This window comes from Engraulis encrasicolus, chromosome 11, assembly GCF_034702125.1.
Source record: "Engraulis encrasicolus isolate BLACKSEA-1 chromosome 11, IST_EnEncr_1.0, whole genome shotgun sequence".
Lineage (NCBI taxonomy): Eukaryota > Metazoa > Chordata > Actinopteri > Clupeiformes > Engraulidae > Engraulis > Engraulis encrasicolus.
Window position 1 is genome coordinate 14241098 of NC_085867.1, and position 9092 is coordinate 14250189.

Genomic DNA, 9092 nt, shown 5'->3' on the forward strand with positions numbered 1-9092 from the left:
TCCTTGGTCATGTAAACAACCTCTCCAGCTAGCACAGACTAGCGAATCAGACGATTAGCGTTTCTTTATAAACAGAATAGCTTTTTATTGAGGACAGAAACTTTGTTTGTAAACGTAAATAGTTTGCAAGATGCCGACACGATGATATGGTGAAATGAATTAATGTAAACTAGTCTCAGTTAGGGCAGCACTACTGTGGTGTGCTGTGTTTGTTCTCTAGCTGGACCTAACTGGTATTGGGCTTCAATTGAAATGCTAATGTCTTACTTTACACAACAGTGGGGCCTGTGAGTGGTTTTTACTCACACACATGAACATGAACACACACACACACACACACACACACAGACACACACACACGCACACACACACACACACGGTTTCTTTCTCTCACTCTCCCACTCACTCACTCACTCACTGCCACACAATGCTACACTACGCTACAAAAAAGAAAACCAAGTAACTAAGAACTGTTTGAGCCAGTCACTAAAGCGAGGAGGAGGAACCCCCAGAGATCCTGAAGAGGTGTTTCAGAAAGATCTCTTCAAAGCCTGCGATGGTGCACTGAGAAAAGAAGTGCCGCAAAAGACAAAAAAAGACCACACACACACCATACAAAAGACTTGAGAGGGATTTACACAGGGACACAAATGCACACAGACACAAACACACAGGACCTGACACTGCTTTACAAACACTCATACCAACACAACCACACAAACACACCTTCACTTGGTGAAGTGTTGACCTACACCGGAGAACATCACAACCAGTAGGCGACAAGCAAGCAAGCAGAAAAGCAAGCAAGAGGCAAAAAAACCACTGTGTGGGCCTTTTCCTTATCAGAGAAAAAGGGAGAGAAAGCCATTCAAGCTCTGGCAAACAAAAGTAGCTGCCTCAGGTGAGCTGCCGCATCTCTCCTTTGCCTCCCCCACTCCACTCCTCCACCTACACCTCCTCCACAACTCCACTCCTCCACCTACACCTCCTCCACAACTCTACTCCCCCACTCCACTCCTCCACCTACACCTCCTCCACAACTCTACTCCCCCACTCCACTCCTCCACCTACACCTCCTCCACCTACACCTCCTCCACAACTCCACTCCTCCACCTACACCTCCTCCACAACTCTACTCCCCCACTCCACTCCTCCACCTACACCTCCTCCACAACTCCACTCCTCCACCTACACCTCCTCCACAACTCTACTCCCCCACTCCACTCCTCCACCTACACCTCCACAACTCTACTCCCCCACTCCACTCCTCCACCTACACCTCCTCCACAACTCTACTCCTCCACTCCACTCCTCCACCTACACCTCCACAACTCGACTCCCCCACTCCACTCTTCCACCAACACCTCCTCCACCTACACCTCCTCCACCTACACCTCCTCCACAACTCTACTCCTCCACAACTCTACTCCTCCACTCCAGTCCTCCACCATCTCCTCGTCCACCTTACTGAGGGCTGGACAGCCAACAGATAAGATTACCTGCTGCTGGGGCTGGAGCTCTTTTTGCTTCCTCCACAGCCTGCTATACTGTAGCACTGTTGTAGTAGTGCTGGATGTTGATGTTGACACACATCCCTGGAATAAAAGTAAGCTTTGCTGTGCTGTGTTGTTGTGTGGAGGACATGTAGGTGTGTGTGTGTGTGTGTGTGTGTGTGTGTGTGTGTGTGTGTGTGTGTGTGTGTGTGTGTGTGTGTGTGTACGTGTGTGTGTGTGTGTGTACGTGTGTGTGTGTGTGTACGTGTGTACGTGTGTGTACGTGTGTACGTGTGTGTGTGTGTGTGTGTAATAAATGTAGATTCTGAGTCCCAGAACAAACCCAAAACCACAAGGAGTGTTTACCCGACTCCAAGGTTACAAAATAAAAAAGAAGCGGCTGGATGAACGAATGGATGGATTCCCTGATGTGCTGCGGCTATTTCCACAAGCTTGCTCTGGGACCCCCAGACAAACACAGCCATCAAATCACAGGCTATAACTGATGGAGGGGCTTTTAATAAAGATGCATTAGAGCGTGCTCACATGGTGTGTGTGTGTGTGTGTGTGTAAGTCTGTGTGTATGTGTGTGTGTGTAAGTCTGTGTGTATGTGTGTGTGTGTGTGTGTGTATGTAAGTGTGTGTGTTTGTGTGTGAACAAGGGAATGCAAAACTCCAGTGGCTTAGGATAAACAAATTAGCATTGATAACTCAGCAACATCAAACCGCACCCCTTAGGACTTGGGATTCTGGTATTATTAAAAGCAGTGTAGCACGAGCACACACCAGCCCATCAGTAGAAGCTTATGTCATGTCACCCCTCTGTTCAGCAACAGCAATAGACAATGAAATATCTACGGCCTTTACATAAAAAAACATGAAAAATCTACAGCCTTCACATATGGTATACATAGCTAATGTGTAAATGATATGATCGGAAGTCAAGTTTTGCTTCGTTTTTGGAAATTTCTCCAACCTTTTAAATGAAACCTGACATGTGTATTGTATTTTTTCTCCTCAACATTCAACAGTTTCTGTGAGGTGCTTTGTGAGTGACAACAGTATGTAGTCGTGTGCGCTAGATCAAACATTTGATTATTAAAATGTATTGTATATGTGCTAGGGTTAAGTTGCTATGTGACCCTCAATAAACATACACACATCTCATCTCATCCAATCTAATCTCATCTCTTCCATATCTATCTGACAGTAGCTCGCCTCGGCCAGGGCCAATCCTACCAACCGAGGCCAATCCTCCAACCCAGGGCAAAGGCTCGAACGCAGGGCCTCCTGTTAGGACCTCGGCTCCATGCCCCCTGATGTGCTGGTTCGGGTCCGATGACCCTCCATAGATACACATCTCATCTTATCTAATCTCGTGGTGCTCATTTATCTGACAGTGGCTTGAAAACGGCCAAAGCCCAAACGCAAGGCTTACTGAGAGAAGAGAACCTCCACTCTTTGCCCTCCTGATGATGTGCTAGGGTTAGGGCTCTATGACCCTCCATAGATTGTTGATGACTGATTGTTTACATTTATTGCCTGTTCAGCAGCTATGGCTATATCATGGCCAATACAGAAATAAAACATCACATCACATTTACAAAACCAACAACCATATAAATAAAGAGATTAAATACGTTATTTTTAACATCAATATATTCATGAGTCATGACCCTCCATAGACACACGTCTCATCTCATCTAATGTCATGCAGCTCGCCTTGGCGACAGGCAAATCTCAAACCCTGGCCAGCAGTGAGAAGAGAAGAGAGCCTCTGCTCCATGAGTGCCCTCTAACCTCCATGGGAACATGTGGCTGCATTTCACTTCCTGCTCCGTGCTGTCTCGTTTTGGAATTGTTTAGTAAGAGTTAGACTCTTTTATTTTTGGAATAACACACTATGCAAGACGCTCAAAAAGATAAAGAGCCGGTCGCACCACCTTCACCTGTTTGTATTATACCTGTGCTGTCCAGTGTCAGTAGAGGAATGTGTGGCACTGGATTGTGTGGTAGCTTCTCAACCAAGGTTGCCCATCACTGGCTGTGTCATGCACAACTGCTGTAGTGCTGCTTATTCTCCATTTCACCCAACGATAACTTCTTTGAAATGTATTTAACCTTTATTTTACCAGGACAGTAGACCAGTTGAGATTAAAAATCTCTTTTACAAGGGTGTCCTGGCTAGTAAATAGGAACCATATCAACCACAGACATGAAGTATGTCCAAATGGACAGGTAAAATTCAGGTGTTTTGGAAAATGTGGCACTGGACTGTAAAGCTTATGAGTCCATGTTGGCCACAACCACAAGACATATCAACAGCACAGCAAACAGCATCAGTACAGAACATGTCAAGACTACGGCTGTGTGGCCCAGACATGGCTCTAACAGCTGGTCACTAGACTGCCAAGCAGGCGACCCGGGTTCGAATCCCGGCCCAGCCCCAGGCCATGATCCTTCCCCATCTCTCTCTGCCATCTCCCTCTGTCCCGTCTGAAAAATAAGACCCCCCCCCAAAAAAAAACAACGGCCATGTGTTCCAAACTTCTGTGGCACAGCACCACAGAATAAAAACTGAGCACCACAAAAAATGATCAACAGCCGCACCAGTGTTAATTTCGTCAACCATGACTATGACTAAAATATTTCGTCAAAGCCCTTTTTTGATTTTCGTCATTTAGACTAAGACTAAGACTAAATTGGGAAGCCAATGACTAAAATATGACTAAAACTAAAATTGATTTTCGTCATTGTGACTAAGACTAAGACTAAATTTAAAAAAACTGACTAAATTAACACTGGTGTTAAATACAATAGAGAAAAAGAGAAGCAGTGTGTGAAGAAGTTTCATTCTGCACAGTGTGATGCATGTTAAAAAGAGAAGCAGTGCTCAGAGAATGTTTATTCTGTCCAGTCAATGATATATGTTAAAAAGTGAAGCAGTGTGTGGAGAAGTTCTATTATGTACAGTGTTGACTAAAATGACTAAAAATTGACTAAGACTAAAATTGATTTTCGTCATTTAGACAAAGACTAAGACTAAATTGGGAAGGCAATGACTAAAATATGACTAAGACTAAAATAGATTTTCGTCATTGTGACTAAGACTACGACTAAATAAAAAAAAGCTGACAAAATTAACACTGAACCGCACACACATATCAATGGGGCTATGCCCTGGCCCAATGTATTTTGCCTGTAGCACTACTTGGTCTGTAGGAAGGAAACCCTGCACAGCATCCAGTAGCAGTACAAGACACATACGGTCAGGATGTTCACCATCTGTCAGACCCTTCTTCTCATTTCTCTTTAAAAAAAAAAAAAAACAACAAAAACACCAATCCTCCAAGCTCCAAGGACAAGGATCAAAATCGGCACACGTGCGCACACACTACCACTCTCTCTCACACAGACACATACTTTAATCCGCCCATCACTTTTCCTTATTTCTCCGTAGAAAATGGACTATTTTTAAACCTGACCCTCATAGCTCCCAAGGACAGACCAACATATGCACGCGATGTGTGCAGCACACACCCACATCAACTCTGTCACACATGCATATTGACGCTCACGCACAGTCAGACAGACAAGACAAATATGAAAGCAGGCGTGCTGCCTTGCTGGGGTAAAGAGGTGACTCCAAGTGCCTAGTATTAACGGGACATTATTGATGTCATTTACTAATGGGATGTCTCCACTGTAGCCCCGAGGGGGTGTCGTGCCGAAAAGTGAGTGCCTGCCAGAACACGAGTGCCCTCATTGAAACCAATGACATTTTTTGAGAGAAAATTATACACATTTTTGCAGAATGAATTACATAATTTATGAACTAAAATATGCTTATGAAACATTACTCGTCCTCCACTTAATATGAGCTATTTGAATGAAACTGTAACATTTGTTATGACAATTCTTCGATTCTTTTATGGAAATAATACTGAAATTGTAACCAGTTCTTTGTAATACTTCCAGAAGGAATGTAGATTCTTTATTGATAGGCTTTCCATCTTAAATTGTGTCGGATTTATCTGCAAAAATGGGTAACAAATGTCTGAAAAATTGGTCATTGGTTTCCATTGGTTTCAATGAGGGCACTCGTATTCTGGCAGGCACTCACTTTTCGGCACGACAGGGGCTAACATGTGTTTCCTGGAGGGGGCTACAATTTTCCATTAGCTCACCTGCTCTAAATTCAGTGTGCATTCAAAACCAATGGGCATGGTACCATGTTCTTGCACAGTGCATAGACTGAATGGAAACACAGCACAACCATGTGTTAACCTGCTTTCTGTTGCTGTCTACCTAAAATATCAAACCTGATATGCACTAGACCTAAAGCCATCCAACCACAAGCCAGACACTTCAAATGTTCTGCTCCAACCAACATGACTGAGACGCATGAGCGGTCCAAAATCCCTTGTGCCAAACTTGCACAGCCGCTTGCACATGTAGCGGCAATGCTTTTGTCTGCGTTCTGTCACAATCCAACCACAGCAGCGAGAGCTACAGGTAAAGCCAAGGCTTAGACATGCTGCCAGCGTGTTCACACACACCATTATTTACAAATGATGTTCATTACAGACAGACATGGCTGACATGATCAGCATATGTTTGCACATTACACTAACAAAGTGCATGAATAAATGATTAATATTACTATTTGAAAACGTCATCAGCCAACAAATGTACCTTGTGTATCTGTAACCCAATCAGCCGGTAACATATAATGACTATATCCTATGTTAATATTGTTTGTATTGTAAGCAGACATCAAATCTTAACCACAAACAAGATATGGAAATCATTATCCTAAATAATACACAAGCTATCCCCTTGTGTCGACATCTTAATGGTCTATGGAGCAATTGCACAGGTGATCATAACCAAGGTGTACAAACATTCCCTTGTGTACATACTTCACTGCCATTCCTAATTGCAACAGACAACAGAATAATGTTTTGGAGAGCCGGACACTTCTGCAGAAAATCAAACCATGTTTAGGCATCCCAACACAGACTATCAAAATACAACAACACCTTGTAACCAAGTCACTCACCATCAAACACTGGAGCATTGAATGAATGAATGAGTGTTTCCCCAATGACTAAGCTGCCCGGGCTTTTGCCAGTTTGTCAATAGCAGCCCTGATGCCACTAAGCGACTTAAAGAGCAACATTGTGGCAGAATGGCATGCCAGCAGAAGATAATACAATGGGCGACATTTTGTATCACCTTGTAATGCCTTTTATCAAACACAGTGTAGGGGCAAGCCTTGCCTTGGTCACACACACTTGCACTGCTTTCACACATTTAGCTGAGACATTTGGTCACTCCTGATACAAGGGAAACACCAATTTCACAGCTTGCCGAATTCTTCCTCGCCAACTGACCGTCACAGCAGCAACACCAAAGACAGGGATGGAATGGAAAGGGGAGAGCATGATAAATCAATTGTTGAATTAATCTTAAGGATTGAGAGACGCGTGCGTAAAACAGCGTTTGGCTACTTCCTTCTCTTTCAACCTTTGTCAACGGGCGGGAGTGATGGTAACATTTAAATCAACTGATATACACAAAACGGTAACGTGAAGCATCGTGATAAGTAAATGTAAATAGTTGCTTACCCCCGACTAGCTGCCCGAGGTTGCACTGGTCCCTGATTGTCTGGTGATTCCGTGATCTGCGGTAGGAATCCTCCGTGTGTTTCAACAAGGACCAGTGCGATCCTTTTTTTTTGCAAAGGCGATGAAAGTGGACAATGTTCTGTGTGGTCTTCTCTTAACCTCTCTTGGTTAACAAATGAGTTGCTTGCATGTAGGCTATGTCGGATATGGTGCCAGCAATTCCCACAATTTCACACAAGTAGCAGCCGTGAACAAATAAATCCGGCTACCTTGTTTTATCCATGTGATTTAGGAAATTAAACCTGCTTATCAGTGGCCAGACAACAGACCCGGTGTATGTCGCCAGTTGAAATTCGCTGGCTACAAAGATGGACCCAACCAGCAATCGGCTACTTTAAAAAAAAGTAAGAGTAGACCAAGCAATGGGTCTGAGTGTAGTCTGAGTGTAGCCTCTGCTCTCGGCAGTATTTCCCTGAGCGCCGCTGCATTCCTCACTCTATTGCACAATGAGCCGCTATAATTTATTCATGAGATCATGGGGATGGAGGTTCGGAAGAAAGAAGCAGTTTTTTGTCACTCACCCCCTCATCGCCTTCTCGGCTGACTTCCCCTAGCCCTCAGACCAGATTAGCTGATCGACAAGCAGAGCAGGAAGTGATCTATGAGAAGGCGCGCACAGTTGCTCAGCCCACCAGCACTCCTCTCGAGCGCCGCTGGAACTGTAGCCATTTTGGCTCCACTCAATTCCATCAAGAATGACACGTGAGCCACTGGAAACTAAAAGGTTTATTTTAAGGTGTTGACACGTCCATCTTTGTTTTTAATATCAAAGAAATGTTTGTTTAAATTTATGCAGTGTTATTTTTTATAATTAAGGAAGAACAACACAGGCATTAGTCTATTGTAGGCTTATAAGCTAAACCTTGACATGAAACCCAAAATATTTTTTCAAACGTTTGCCTAATTTAAGACAGTCTCACATAGGCCTATATGTATGCTATTATTTCCCCATGTAGTTATCCTAGTGACAACTAAAACGTGTTTACTTGTGTCTAAATTATTTTGTTTGTTCAGGTAATGGCTATAACTTGCAGTGACATGGACACATTTCTCAGCTCTGCTGCTTACTCTTTGTAAAATCAAGCTTGCACACAAGTAGGCAACATCTGAGCTACTCTGACTACACTGAGTAATATATATATATAAAAAAACAGCCTATTACACACACACACACACACACACACACACACACACACACACACACACACACACACACACACACACACACACACACACACACACACACACATTCAGAGAGAGAGAGAGAGAGAGAGAGAGAGAGAGAGAGAGAGAGAGAGCGAGAGAGAGAATATTTATAGCCCACTGGGTGCTAACATCTCAGTGACCCTTCTGATCAATTTCTGCCCTCATCCAGATAGGTCTGACCTGAATGCGTTTCTGTTATAAACTGAAAATACAAAAACACTGTATTTAGGCTATTATTATTATTAGGTTGTTATTATTATTATTATTATTATTATTATTATTATTATTATTAGGTTATTATTATTATTATTATGCTATCTCGTGCCCCTAATTGTAGGCTATAGACTCAATCATTACTCTCTCATACTTGAAGAGTTCAGATGCAAAACCCCCTAAGTGCCTTTTCAGAAAATAATCTTAATTCATTTTTATTTAATACAAAGCTATCAAAATTGCATATTTTTACATTTTATTTATGTAATATAACTATTTATATGTATTATCAAGTACATGAATGTAAACCAAACCAACAACGGGGTTCTATAAAAAATATAGAAGTGCAGGTCTTCAGAAATGGAGTTAGGGGGTTTTGCATCTTAACTCTTCACTTGTGTTTTGGTAACAGTGTCTGGTATTTTTAGTGGCAGTTTTTGCCTTTTGAAGTTGATGCAGATGCAGTGAGGGTTTTTCTTCCTTGAGCAAC

At 42.9% G+C, this 9092-nt stretch overlaps 1 protein-coding gene across 1 annotated transcript in view; it reads right to left on the reverse strand.

Annotated features, from left to right (window-relative positions):
- The window catches only part of zmiz2 (zinc finger, MIZ-type containing 2), a 90081-nt gene extending 82348 nt beyond the window's left edge, over positions 1 to 7733 (reverse strand). The window contains exon 1 of the mRNA XM_063209938.1: positions 7124 to 7733. The gene's annotated coding sequence lies outside the window, so the exon portion shown is untranslated. The remainder of the gene's footprint in view (positions 1 to 7123) is intronic.
- Between the last annotated feature and the right edge of the window lie 1359 nt (positions 7734 to 9092).